At 35.2% G+C, this 15,799-nt stretch overlaps 1 protein-coding gene across 5 annotated transcripts in view; it reads right to left on the minus strand.

The window, feature by feature from the left end:
* The window catches only part of LOC123678855 (storkhead-box protein 1), a 72,935-nt gene that overhangs the window by 15,067 nt on the left and 42,069 nt on the right, over window positions 1–15,799 (minus strand). For 4 of the 5 annotated variants that reach the window (XM_045616105.1, XM_045616103.1, XM_045616102.1 and 1 more), the window contains one exon: window positions 13,101–13,185. The gene's annotated coding sequence lies outside the window, so the exon portion shown is untranslated. Of the gene's footprint in view, window positions 1–7,829; window positions 7,956–13,100; window positions 13,186–15,799 lie in introns of those variants that run through there. The other variant, XM_045616106.1, reaches the window with a different exon arrangement.

Below are 15,799 nucleotides of genomic sequence, written 5' to 3' on the forward strand. Positions count from 1 at the left end.
AATTGGCACACTGGATTCAAGGCAGGATTTTTCTCATTTTACTAGTCAAATTAATCAATTGAGGGTCTTCAATAGAAATGGTACAATTTAAAATGGTTATGTGGCAACACTGTATTATTTTTGACATTTCTTATGTCATTTGTGTTTAGGGGGTTCAAACGTTTTTTCTTATAATTATCCCAGGAATTTCTCATATTTTTGGGGTGTCTTCAATTTAGGAACACCCTGTATATTTTTATGTGGTCTCCAGGCATCCAATTGGCACACTGGATTCAAGGCAGGATTTTTCTCATTTTACTAGTCAAATTAATCAGTTGAGGGTCTTCAATAGGAATGGTACAATTTAAAATGGTTATGTGGCAACACTGCATTATTTTTGACATTTCTTATGTCATTTGCGTTCGGTAGGTTCAGAGGTTTTTTCTTATAATCATCCTAGGAATTTCTCGTTTTTGTTTGTAGCTCCAATTTAGGAACACCCTGTATATTATTATCTGGTCTCCAGGCATCTAATTGGCACACTGAATTCAAGGTAGTGTTTTTCTCATTTAACTAGTCGAATTAATTAATTCAGGGTTTTCAATAGGAATGATACAATTCAAAATGGTTATGTGGCAACACTGCATTATTTTTGACATTTCTTATGTCATTTGAGTTCAGGAGGTTCAGAGGTTTTTTCTAATAATCATCCTAGGAATTTCTCATTTTTGTTTGTACCTCTAATTTAGGAACACCCTGTATATCGTTATGTGGTCTCCAGGCATGCAATTGGCACACTGACTTCAAGGCAGTGTCTTTTCTCATTTTACTTGTCAAATTGATTATTTTGGGGTTTTGAATAGGAATAATATAATTTAAAATGGTTATGTGGCAACACTGTATTATTTCTGACGTTTCTTATGTCTTTTACGTTCAGGAGGTTCAGATGTTTTTTCTTATAATCATCCCAAGAATTACGCTTTTTTTTGCACCTCTAGTTTAGGAACACCCTGTATATTGTTATGTGGTCTCCAAAAACGCAATTGGCACACTGACTTCAAGGCAGTGTTTCTCTCTTTTCTATTTGTTCACACAATTTATGGACACACCGTATGTGGTCTCCACGGGTGCAGTCGGCGAATTAATGAATGCGCGCTCAAAAACTCTCAACTTCAAGAATTTGTAATCCCAAAATGCCCGCCTCCACATTAAGATTGACATGTTTAGGTGTTTTCCGGAAAAACTCAAAGTCGACGTTAGGCCTTTCTATGTTGTTATCATTCGAAGCTATCCATTTAGAAATAACACTATTCAACAACGTAACGTTTCTCGAAATAATTATATCAATCCCCCCACCCGAAAAGGAAATATAAGCAGAACAGCCAAAGGCACGAGGCGATCTGAAAATGACTTGACAGCTGATCGTTGATCTGAAACTGATTTATCTCATACCATCGCTTTGCTTCCGACAAAAGGGAAGCCGGTAAGTAGGCGGCTTAGCCAATGCTAGGTTTACCTCTCATTAATTTACAGTTTGGCTCATTGAACTGGCTTGATTATTAACACAACACTGTCAACTCGACTTTCTTCAATTTCGCATGACATAATTATTGCTGATTTTAATGCAGTTCTGCTACTTTGTTAATTAATATCATGTGGATATCAGTATGAGCTACTTACGGTTATTAAGGTATTTATTTAGACTCAAAAATACAGCACCAAATAAAGGATGTTTTTTTTAGAGCTATAGAACTTTAAATTGCAATAAAACAACGATGGATTATTCGATTGACATGAATTTTATTTATCCGCAAGATAATCTTGTGGCATTACATTTTAAATATGATTTCTGGCATATGACCGCCACGGCTGGCTCGGATGTAGTCCAATCTGGACGTCCAATTTTCGATTACTTTTTCCAACATTTGTGGCCGTATATCGGCAGTAACACGGCGAATGTTGTCTTCCAAATGGTCAAGGGTTTGTGGCTTATCCGCATAGACCAATGACTTTACATAGCCCCACAGAAAGTAGTCTAGCGGTGTTAAATCACAAGATCTTGGAGGCCAATTCACAGGTCCAAAACGTGAAATTAGGCGGTCACCAAACGTGTCTTTCAATAAATCGATCCTGGCACGAGCTGTGTGAGATGTTGCGCCGACTTGTTGGAACCACAGCTCCTGGACATCATGGTTGTTCAATTCAGGAATGAAAAAGTTAGTAATCATGGCTCTATACCGATCACCATTGACTGTAACGTTCTGGCCATCATCGTTTTCGAAGAAGTACGGATCAATGATTCCACCAGCCCATAAAGCGCACCAAACAGTCAGTTTTTCTGGATGTAACGGTGTTTCGACATACACTTGAGGATTAACTTCACTCCAAATGCGGCAGTTTTGTTTGTTGACGTAGCCATTCAACCAAAAGTGCGCTTCATCGCTAAACAAAATTCGCTTATGGAAATCGGGAACAACGGCAATCTCATTTTGCACTATTTGCAGTCGTTTTTCAGGCGGTATTGAGAATAAATCACTTGACAGCTGTTAAATCGGTCGCTTTCTTGAACAGTAATGCCAACTTAAAGTTAAATACCTCGGAAAAAACACCCGTTACAAACACTTAGAAATTGTGGTTTTTCCTCATTTGAAGTTCTGTTTTGATTACTCTTTAAGTATTTATTTTTTAAATCTTGTTTTCTTTAATTTCTGCCTGAACAATTCATACATTGTATTTTATCAAGCTAGGAGAATTAATGAAGTATATCAATTGATTTTTTTTGCCAAATTTCACGCTAATAGCTCAGAGGGTATAACATTTCATTTTCCTCGAACGATTATAAAGATTCATCATAGGAAGTATTGAAATAAAACAAACTCCCTGACCGAGAGAATGAATTTCCTACGTTGTTAACTGTATAACAATAAAGTGATCTACTTAATTCATTGGCATCGACATCAAATTAGTTTTCACTAGCTGGAACAATAGAATCATTAGTACTCTGATTGGCCGGCATCGATCAGATTGAAATATTATTCGTAGTAAGAGGCTAAAGAAGTAATTTACACCTTCGTGATAAACAAAGTTGAGCGCCGTATTATTCCGAACAATAAAATCGCTCTATCAATTCTCCTTCGCCAATATAAGATAAGAGAAAGCGAAGGTTTAGATTTGTTATTAATCTCATTTTCGTTACATTTAATTTCGGAATAATTTTTGAAAGATATTGGTTTTTGTGATTTTTTCTGAGTATAAAATGAAAATTCTGTCAGAGATACTTTAGAAGATTAGGTATCTTGTTAAAAGTAAACTGAATCTGCTATTACATTGAGTATTTAACAGGCCGATAGAAAAGTCCCCAGTCCAACTTTTCAATACCATTTTTGTAGTATAGTATATCCAAAGTCACTTGGAGGAAGCCTGAATATTTCAATTATACAAGGGTTGTCCAAGTTTCCAGAAATTCCTTTGGAATTTATGAAAATATTGCTATCAATACTCTCAAATAAACCCCGGTATTCAGCAGATCGTCTTGGAAACAAGAATGTCCCGATTTGATTGATCTTATTGGTTGAATATTTCCCCTCGTATTCCCCTTTCCACTTTCAGAGCGTTTACACTCATTGGCTGCATCTATCACTTCCTAAGTCATTTCTAATAATTCGCATAGACCAGTGTGGTCCATAGGGGTATTATTGAAATGCATTTTTACGTAGTTTTAGTTCGTTGTGTGTTCGACTATGATGTTTGGCACAATTCTATGGCTTATGTAAAAAAAAGATGAATATTTCGCAATTAATCCTATTCCTCCAATTACTTTCAAAGTCAGAATTGATATATGATGGGTTCTGAAGAAAATGATTTCGTATCCTAAATAGGTATCTTCATTTCACTGAACGAAGAATTGATTAAAATGAGATTAACCAACAAAATTTTCATTACATTTTCTGAATTTAGCAATGTTATTACTGGTTTGAGAAATCATGTAGAATAGGCATATGATGTTGAGGCTCTTAGTACGTCAAATAACAGCTACGTAGCCAGATCGAATTCATCATGAATAGATTCACGCCTGAACAACGCCTGCTAATAGTGCAATTTTATTTCGAAAATAATGGTTCTGTACGGAATACGTATCGCGCACTACGTCCATTTTATTTTGTTTAGCGATGAAGCGCACTTCTGGTTGAATGGCTACGTCAACAAACAAAACTACTGCATTTGGAGTGAAATTAATCCTCAAGTGTATGTCGAAACACCGTTACATCCAGAAAAACTGACTGTTTGGTACGCTTTATGGGCTGGTGGAATCATTGGTCCGTACTTCTTCAAAAACGATGATGGCCATGAAGAACGTTACAGTCAATGGTGATCGGTATAGAGCCATGATTACTAACTATTTCATTCCTGAACTGAACAACCATGATGTCCAGGAGCTGTGGTTCCAACAAGACGGCGCAACATGTCACACAGCTCGTACCACAATCGATTTATTGAAAGACACGTTTGGTGACCTCCTAATTTCACGTTTTGGACCTGTGAATTGGCCTCCAAAATCTTGTGATTTAACACCGCTAGACTACTTTCTGTGGGGCTATGTGAAGTCATTGGTATGCGGATAAGCCACAAACCCTTGACTATTTTTGGAAGACAACATTTGCCGTGTTATTTCCGATATACGGCCACAAATGTTGGAAAAAGTCATCGAAAATTGGACGTCCAGATTGGACTACATCCGAGCCAGCCGTGGCGGTCATATGCCAGAAATCATATTTAAAATGTAATGCCACAAGATTATCTTGCGGATAAATAAAATTCATGTCAATCGAATAATCCATCGTTGTTTTATTGCAATTTAAAGTTCTATAGCTCTAAAAAAAACACCCTTTACTTAATGGTCAATTCGTAGCGAAACACTAAGCAAACTTCTACAGAGAACCGTAAATGATGGTCAGCAACACCGCAACGAACTACCTCTAGCTGAGACGTTTAACCTTTAACCATAACTTTGAAAGCAGCGACGTTGAAAGGGAGTGTTTGGATTGACTATCTATGGCAACATCTTCATACTCATTTGTAGTCGCCGACACGGCTAAGATGATTAATCTTGCATGTATAGTATGCATAGTTGGCTAAAAATAATTTTCCATAAAGGTACCGTTCTTGACCTTCGGAGAAGGCATGGAATGAATAAATACGAGCTCGGGTCGATTCTGCCATCCGCTCAAATAGATCCACAACGTTCACGTACACGTACATGCAACATCGCGGATGCCTAATTCTAAAGGAGGAGATTCCTCTGTTGTTGCAAACTTAATTCACTATTATGATCACGACAACGCAAGAGTGCATGCTTGTCCAATTTGGGTGGACTATCTGGAACTTTCATCTGACGATGGTTAGTCATTGTTTGGAATTGATATAAATGTGAACGATGCTGCTACCAATTTTGGTACCTGTTTGGGTACAAAAATGGTCACATCAAGTTATATCCGGAGATATTTTTAGGATCGAATCATATCGTACCAGATATCTTTAGATTGAGGGTGATGTGAAGCCTGTTACGTATTTATTGATTCTGTTGTGCTAGTATGTAGGGATTCCTCAAGCCAAAAAGTTTGACATTTTAACCAACTACTTGTCTTGAAAATCAAGCTCGTGAAAAATTAGATATTTGAGCTTGGCTTGACTTGATTTTCGATATTTATTGCTTGACTTGATATCAAGCTACTTGATATTACTTTAGCTTGATATGCACTCGTAGCGCGGCATATATTTCTGCAATCTCGTGCGAGCTTAGACTAAATAAAGAGGATTCCTCGAGTGCCGAGAGACTGAATCATTCGCCAGTGTGACTTTATTAGTAGTTTTCCCACATTTCTATGAAATCTATTGGTAGATTTTGCTAGTTTCAGAAATATCTTTCCAAACTTGACCAAAATGGCCAAGAATTTTTTATCAACGCCAGCATCTTCAGCTCCTGTTGAAAGACAATTTTCCAGAGCTGCTCTTACAGTTACAAAAACCCGCAAAAGGTTAGGCGACAAATCTACAAGATGCCTCATATGTCTTAGATCCTGGGTGGAAAATTGTGGAATCAAACAAAGCCTTGTGGTTTCTCAATATTAAAAAACTTTATTTTTTTTATTATTTCATATTTTGTTATGATTTATAGTGCTTTAATTTATGTTTCTATTTAAAAAAAATGATATTTTTGGTTTTTTTATATAATAAGTTTAGAAATTAAAAGTTTTTTTTGGAAGGTTTCTTCTCTTTCTCATTCCATCATTTTTTTATTGATGTGACACTACACAATAAAACTGCTGAAAATCAAGTAGCTTGATATGATTCAAGTACTTGGTAAATAAATACTTGACATGACTTTAGATTGAAAAACTACTACTTGGCTTGAGCTTGCCTTGATTTCAAGTTGCTTGAATGTTCAAGTAGCTTGAAAATCAAGCCAAGCCGTGAATTCCTACTCGTATGTACCAGGATGTATTGAAAAATTTTTGCTGAATATTTCTTGATAAAAATTATCAAAATTTTCAGTTCACACGGGAAATCAACCAAGGTCCTTTCTATGATAATTTGCTAACTTCAAATAAGTAATTGAAATATTCGGGGACCATCAAGGTCTCCGGATTTGACACCTTTAGTTTTTTTTGTCACATTTCAAGAGAAAAATTTATCAATTCGAAAATTTTGGAATTGAAAAAATCTAACAGTGTTAAATCCGGAGGCCTTGGTGGCCATCCAATATTTTAATTATCTGAAGTACACAGATTATTAAAGATAGGCATTTGGTTGATTTTGCGTGTGATATGATATTATATATTTTTGAAAATGAAAAAGAACGATTTTATTTCTCATAGAAATTTTTATGGTTTACATTAAAAAAACACAAGTTTGTATTAAAAATTCAAAACTAGATAACGAACTTGGGGTACCTGATAGAGACAATTTTGACCTGTTTTGACAACAAGTTATTCCGGAAATCTGAAAATCATTCTGATAAACTTTGAAAGGATCAGGTATGCTTTATGTTTTAGTGATGTCATCAATCGGGATGAAATCTTCTCTTCAATCAACACAGATCTCAACAAGTTCTGATGGTTTAACGTCAACTCATGATAGTGGGTGTGTGAAACAACCCATTCAACTGTTATGAAAGTGAGTTTCAGATGACTTGGAGAAATCATTAGGTATTTACAGAAGTATCACGTTACTAAATGGCGCATAGATGGCACCGCCAGTGCCGTATCATTTTTTTCTCGTTAGTACCAAGTTTCGAAAGATGCCTGTCAAAATTTCGGAAAATATAGTTAAGTCTGGATCAAAATATTGAAGGTCAAGTGACGTTACATTTGTTGTTGTTTGAAAAACTGGGTAAAATCGAGTTTCGTGCATTGATAAAACACTGTTTTTTGATGGAAAAACCCCTGTGCAAGCGAAGCAATGGTTTGATTAATTGAAGATATCCGAAGAAAAAGTATATTAACTATATATATAAAATTTACTTTGTTGACGGATAAAGTCGAATTTTTAAGAAAACATGTGTTTTTCCTGGGTATAAGGAATTATTTTCAAACGGAATGATTGGGACATTATAAACATATTGTGTTCAGATACTTATAGGAATTCAATTTAATGTAAGAAGTAGTTATCTCAGATGAAAAGGTCAATTAGGCATTATGAATGATAACAAAAAAAATTGTGTCTCAATTTGAGAAATTCACTCTTTAGATTATGATTTAACACTCTAATTTTTGAATAGCCCACGTTTTTTGGAGAAGGTAGTTTAGTTTGTAATTATATAAATTTTTTCATCTTATCTTCGAAAAACTTACGATTGTATTGTGAAGACTTCGAATAAAATTTATCCAACACTAGAGTAGGAAGTCTTCAGTGTAGTTTCAGCATGATATCACCTATAATATTAACATTCACCTTCAGGAACCTTACTTCCCTTCCTATCAGACTTGTACTAAATAAATAAGGCGAAGATAATATACGTTTAGTATAATCATTAAATCATTAACATGAACGAAATAATAGTGATACGCATATTCCGCCATCTTTCTATGCGAAGCGGATATAAATTGAATATTAATACTGATTATCATGAATTTAAAGATGGGGAATTCAAATCCGAAGTTGCTCATATGGTATCAGCACGACAATTAATTCTTACTCGTTTAATGAATGTAATATCATCCCGGTAATAGAGAATATGACTTCCTGTATTTATTCTGGGTGCTTATTATGCATTAACGTTCGCACGTGGGCTTTTAGTAGAGTTTCTTGCTTCCAGCAGAAAAAAAATGGGATTTTCCTTGAGGTCTCTAAAGTTTGTGGTGGTATTTCCAAAAGAGAGGATACAATTTGAAAATAACAAAAAGCACATACAATTTAACAATTTCTAAACGTTGTTAAAACGTATATCTTTCCATTATTAAATGGCGTAACTGATTGCACATAAATGATATAAGAAATATAAAAAATAATATACAGTGTTGCCATTAAAACCATTTTAAATTGGAAAAACCTAACCTAACTTAACCTACTGAACACCTCAGAGTAATAAACATATATAGAGTTAGCATATGTCATTTTCAGTAAGCAAATTTTGTCCCCAACATGAACTATCAAATTTGACACGAAGAGCGCGGAAATGAAAACATATCAATGATACGATGTTTTACTCAATTCGCGAATTTCTCCACAAAGAACGCACTTCTTATGTCCCATAGTGAATCAACGTTTCATATTAATACAAAATATATTAAAATATATACCTAAATATATCAGAAATTCAGAAAACAAAGTTCAAGCGCGCCAAACGACGTGAAACAACCAATGACATTAGGAGAGCAAAAGTTGCGAAACCTTGGATTTCAACAGGTAGATACAGAAAGAAATAAATATTCTGCTTTTTATAAATTAGACAATTCGAAAAAGTATCGAATTCCAAATATTCAAATTTGCATATTTAATTGGGAATCACTGAAAAAAATATATTTCTTTCAATATAATACATTCATAATGAAATGGTAAAATTGTGGATTCAAAAATATTCGACAACGTAATCTAACCATGTTGGGAACATTCAAAAATTGCATATACTCCCTCTATTTAAGTTTATTACTCTATGGTTTACATACTCCGAATTTAGGAACTACATATATGGTACAAGCTGAGCGCTACTTAAAATCAACTCTAATTTCTCCACAGCACTTTTGACCACGAATTTAAATGAACGCACGGTATAATACAGATCGTTCGTTCTAATACAAGTTCATTAAAAATTTTAACTCGTTGAAGAATATCAATGCCTTTTGCATTTGTATTATAAATAACTGTTCGATGATAAATTCGTGAATTCTGAATGGTTTTCTGGAATTTCCTGAAAACATAATACCTTCTCTCTATGGTTTAATTAAATTTTTTTCATGGATTTTCCGATGTTTCAATAGTTATCCTACTATTGAAACACCATCAATCCAAAATCCCCGACACGACTTTTAAATATGTTGAATAGAATTTTTTTTACGTCATGTTGCGTTTGAAAAAGTTCGAAGAGTTTATCCCCTACAACATCCATGTAAATATATTCATCGCGATATCGTGTAATACTGCCATTATACCGGCGAAGAATGTCCAGAGCGACCCACACAGGGGCATGGCGCATCAACCGTGAAGCCCAGAAACTAATCGAAGAAACGAAGCCGTTGAGAAGAAACTTGATCTTTAGGTACCTTCATAACCGTCTCAGAGATTGCCTATTCACTTCTGGATTATTCAAATTATATCATCGCTTCCTGAAATATTCGATCACCATTTATTACTATTCACGTTATTCCATCTCGAATAGGTTTCTTCATTTTTGAGCGCTTGTTCGCCGATCCGTTCACTCTATCTCTATTTAGATTATATTTGTCATTTTGAGGAATAAGTCTAAAAGAAAATAGGATTCTCCAATTAAAATGGCAACAGTGTATGTTTTTTGCCTTCTCTTATGTCATTTGTGTTCAGCATAGTGTAATAGTAATAGTAATAATAAATAGAGGGAGTGTACGCAATTTTTACATGTCCCCAACATGGTTAGATTACGTTGTCGGATTGTGATATATTTTCGAATCCACAATTTTACTATATCATTATGAATGTATATTATATTGAATGAAATATATTTATTTCAGTGATTCCCGATTAAATGTGCAAATTCGAATATTTGGAATCCGATATTTTTCCTAATTGTCGAATTCATAATAAGCAGAATATTTATTATTTTCTGTATCAACCTGCTGAAATCCAAGATTTGGCAACTTTTGCTCTCCTAGTGTCATCGGTTGATTCACGTCGTTTGGCGCGCTTGAAGTTTGTTTTCTGAATTTCTGATATATTTAGGTATTTATTTCTATATATTTTGAGTTGAAATGAAACGTTGATTCACTATGGGACATAAGAAGTGCGATCTTTTTGGAGAAACTCGCAAATTGAGTGAAATATCGTATCACCGATACGTTTTCATTTCCGCGCGCTTCATGTCAAATTTGATAGTTCTGTTGGGGACAAAATTTTCTTACTGAAAATGACATATGCTCCCTCTATCTATGTTTATTACTCTGAGATGTAAACAAAATGTTAGTAATATGATACAAGCTAAGCGCTACTTGTAATCACAGAAAATCCACTCTAATTTCTCCACAGCACAGAATTTAAATGAACGCTCGTTACATTATTTTCTCTAATTCACTGGATTTTTGCAATGAAATTAATTGAAATATTTACATAAATATCATTTAGCGATTTTAGCATCGGAAAATGAAATTATTCATTATAAAAGATAATGAATCAAAGCACAATCTCATCAGTATTTGTGCAGCTTAATATTCCAGTTTAATGGGTTTTGGGTACACAGAATAAAATGCAAACTAAAGGTGTCAGTTCGCAATCTAGATTTTAGGAATTCTCAGGGCGTAACATCATATTATGTATTTTGCCTCGTTTTCATGTGAACTGGGAAAAAGACGGCTGTTGCTCAAGGAACCGGCATGGGAATAAGTCTAGAAATTATGGTAATCGATGTGAGTAATGACGTTGGGGGGGAAATACCAGAGTCGGGACGTTTTCAAAGAACTACCGGAGGCGGTGCTGGTTCCGAAGGCCTGGCAGAAGACCATTCCTCAATTTGTATTCAGCGTATTCGCCTCATCGTGAAAAATGCTAAACATTAATTTATTTCGAGGGGTTATTCATTTCGAGCCGGTTTTCTGTAACGTTTAAGCGTTACAGGGTGTCCCAAATTCGATAAACTTTTCTTACCTTAACATTTTTGCGACCTAAGAACTTCCGTTCATAAGGCCAATTGAAAAGTCCCCGGTTTGATGCACAGATGGCGGTTCTAGTATTAAATCTATATGACTTTTAGTTAGTACCAATCTTCTTGAGATACGTGTCAAAATTTGACATCACTTCGACCATTAGTTTGTGAGATATTGCGTTTTGAGTGTAGCTACTTTTGTTATTTTAAAAAAGGTGGAAAAAAAAAAGAATTTCGTTTGCTGATAAAATATTGCTTTTTGAAGGGAAAAAATAAAGTTGTAGCAAGATTTTGGCTTGATGAAAAGTTTCCGGGGTCTGCACCAGGAAAATCAACCATCATTGATTGGTATGATAAGTTTGAACGTAGTGAAATGAGCACCGAAGACGGCGGACGCAGAGGATGCCCTAAAGAGGCTGTCACCGAAGAAAAAATCCAAAAAGTTCACAAAATAATTTTGAATGACCGTGAAGTGAAGTTGATCGAGATAGCAGACATTGTGAAGATATCATCTGAACGTGTACATCATATCGTTCACGAATATTTGTACATGAGAAAGCTGTGTGCGAAATGGGTGCCGCGCGAGCTCACAATCGATCAAAAGTAACAACGTGTTAATTATTCTGAGCAGTGTTTGAAGCTGTTTAAGCAATAAACCTGAATTTTTGCGTCGATATGTGACAATGGATGAAACATGGCTCCATCATTTCACTCCGGAGTCCAATCGACAGTCAGCTGAGTGGACTGCACACGATAAACCGAATACAAAGCGAAGAAAAACACAACAGTCACCTGGCAAGGTTATGGCATCAGTATTCTGGAATGCGCAAGGTATAATATTCATTGATTAACTCCAAAAGGGCCAGACCATCAACAGCGATTATTATAAAGCGTTATTGGGTCGTTTAAAGGATAAAACCGTTAAAAAACGACCCCATTTGACGAAAAAAAAGGTGCTGTTTCATCAATACAATGCGCCGTGTCACAAATCAATGAAAACAATGACAAAATTGCATGAATTGGGCTTAGAATTGCTTCTGCATCCACCGTATTCGCCAGATCTGGCCCCCAGCGACTTTTTCCTGTTTTCAGACCTCAATAGAATGCTCGCTGGAAAAAAATATAGCACTAATGAAGAAGTAATTGCTGAAACTGAGGTCTATTTTGAATCGAAAGACAAATCGTACTACAAAAATGGTATCGAAAAGTTGGAAGATCGCTATAATCGCTGTATCGCCCTCGAAGGCAACTATGTTGAATAATAAAATCGAATTTTGCCTAAAAAATGTGTTTTACTATGGTATATTGGCCTTTATGAATGAAATTACCGTCTTTTAGGGTTTTCTGTCGAATGTTAGAACAAAAGAATGCTAACATTGTGTCGAAATGATTGGCTCACGCAAAAACACCGACCTTGGCTCTGATCTACGCCAAAACAAAAAGAGCCACCGTTTTCCAATTGAATTAGAGGTGGGGTATCACCTATGCCGATCTTTCGGACTGGACCACCTAGTTTTTGTCAAAATCAGCTCGTTAGATCGATGGTTTCTTGTGATCCGCCGACTTTAAAGGAAGCCGCCTTGATATACGAAACTAGCATAATAGCTCTACTTGTAACCAGCGCACGTCTGCGTGATATTTCTTTCTGGGAAATTATCGGGTTAACTGGAGGAAGCTACATCGACGAAATCGCCGAGAATATCGCTCATCCGAGATTGGACGTCTGATGCGAGGAAATTTTAACGGAATGATGAAGGTTGGGATTGAACGAAACTGTGTTGAACGGTTTACTTACTGTTTCGCAAATCTGGTCTTTCCTGACTTTTTCAATCTGCCCAAACACCGGATGGACGAGGATGCCTCAAATTCCATGAAGGTATCTGGAAAAACAGAGGAGAATATAAAGGGTGCTTTTTTAGAGCTATAGAACTTTAAATTGCAATAAAACAACGATGGATTATTCGATTGACATGAATTTTATTTATCCGCAAGATAATCTTGTGGCATTACATTTTAAATATGATTGCTGGCATATGACCGCCACGGCTGGCTCGGATGTAGTCCAATCTGGACGTCCAATTTTCGATGACTTTTTCCAACATTTGTGGCCGTATATTGGCAATAACACGGCGAATGTTGTCTTCCAAATGGTCAAGGGTTTGTGGCTTATCCGCATGGACCAATGACTTTACATAGCCCCACAGAAAGTAGTCTAGTGGTGTTAAATCACAAGATCTTGGAGGCCAATTCACAGGTCCAAAACTTGAAATTAGGCGGTCACCAAACGTGTCTTTCAATAAATCGATTGTGGCACGAGCTGTGTGACATGTTGCGCCGTCTTGTTGGAACCACAGCTCCTGGACATCATGGCTGTTCAATTCAAGAATGAAAAAGTTAGTAATCATGGCTCTATACCGATCACCATTGACTGTAACGTTCTGGCCATCATCGTTGTTGATGCAGCAATAGCTTCTTCTGTACCGTACTGCGTCTCTGGGGATGCGAGTTATCAATAAGAGTAAACGTGATGCGAAAACGTTCCATGGTTAATCGAATTAAATGATCTAATTCTAACTAATCGTTTGAAGGTTGGTTTAAAAAATTGAACCCTTTATTGGAAAACCCTTTAGATAAAAAATCAGTAGAGATTAACCCTAGGCCGAGAAAGTTCGTTACACAACAACTGATCAGAATAACATATTTTTTCGACAAAAATAGTTTTGTACCAAATACAACTGAGTTCAACCATAAACGTTACACTGATACCAATGTAGTCAGTGAAAATATAAGTACCAAAAGTTATGCAATATGAAAGTTGGACTTCAAGGATGGTAAATAAACTTGTATTGAAATGGTACCATCGAGTTTGACCACATTGTATGTGCGTGTTGCTCACTGGGACATTCTCAAGAGATAACATCATCAAGTATTGACAAAAATTGAAAAGGAACATTTCTATCTAGTCCAATTGAAAAATAAATCTGAAGCGATCTTGGTATTCGCGACTGTTCATTGTATGAAAGATGAAATGGAGTATTTGCTTTCAATTAGGAGGTCATTTATAACAAAAATTATAACATGTGTGCCATGAAAACAGCATACAGTTAATTCCTCCGAGTTTATACTCGAATCGATTGTAACTACAGGCTAAATTTCTCTTCTCTCTTTGCACATTTTAATTAGATGTTGGAAAATCAGACAATGATGAATTTGAATTGATTATAGTACCGACAAACGCATTCAGTTTGTGAGAACGTTAAATGTATTTATTTTCTCGACATTAATCGTACTATCTTCTCGCAATAAAAGCGAAGCTCAGATAATTAGATAAGTTTATTCAGATATAGCCATTGGTTGTCTTGAGAAAAATTCAGATCATTTATTCAAAGACTTCACTTTCGATAAATTACAAATCGAACGATTGGAAGGTTGAACAAGGTGAGTCTGAGAACAATTATCCTCACTTGCTTATTGTTCGAGTGATCCAGTTATGGAAGACGGACTTACTTCAGTTTTTTCTGCCTCATATTTAGCAAACAACCTGTGCATATAAACCATAGAATATTCAATGTTTGAAATTGAAAAAATACATTAAGTTCTTCAGCTATATTAAAACAAGTGAGAAACCAGATGTACTCAAATATTTTTATGAAAATTACTTAGAATAATATATACTCTAGTTGCTCTTTCAAGGAAACTTGAAATCCTATCTGAATTCCTTTTTTTCAGAGAGACAAAATACAGTTCTTATTCGAATTGAGTTCATTTTGTAGAATCTGAGATACATTTATCTTAAATACTTTTCGGTACATAAGATACTTTGCTTTATTAAAGACATTTCTCGGTATAAGATACTTTTCGGTATATAAGATACTGCTGCTTATAGGTGTAAGATACTTCTATAGATTGAAGATTTTCAGCATTAGATACTTTTTTGTATAAGAAACTTTTAGGAGTATAAGATATTAGCAATACTTTTTGATATCTGTGATACTTATCATAGCATCTAAGATATGTACTTTGTATCTGACTTAATTATCGGTATTTGAGATACTTTTCGATATATGAGACACTCCAGGTTAACTAATATATTATTCGGTATATGTACAATATTCTTTTGAATATCTGAGATACTTTTTGGTATATAAGATACTCTTCGGTATATAAGATATCTCTGGGTATACGTATAAGATACTTCTCGCTATAGATTTAATATTTTCGGCATTTCAGATGTTTTTTGATATCTCAGATACTTTTCGGTATATAAGATATCTTTTGGTAAAGGAAACTTTTGGGTACATAAGATATTTTGCTCAACCTGAGATGCTTTTTGGTTTGTAAAATACTTGTTGATATCTGAGATACATTTCAGTATCTGAGATACTCTGCGTTATCCTATATATTTCTCGGTATGCCTATAAGATACTTCTCGTAACTAATTGTTCTCCATATACATAGAATTTTTGACAGGAGGGAAATATTCGCTTTAAGTTT

This window comes from Harmonia axyridis, chromosome 4, assembly GCF_914767665.1.
Source record: "Harmonia axyridis chromosome 4, icHarAxyr1.1, whole genome shotgun sequence".
NCBI lineage: Eukaryota > Metazoa > Arthropoda > Insecta > Coleoptera > Coccinellidae > Harmonia > Harmonia axyridis.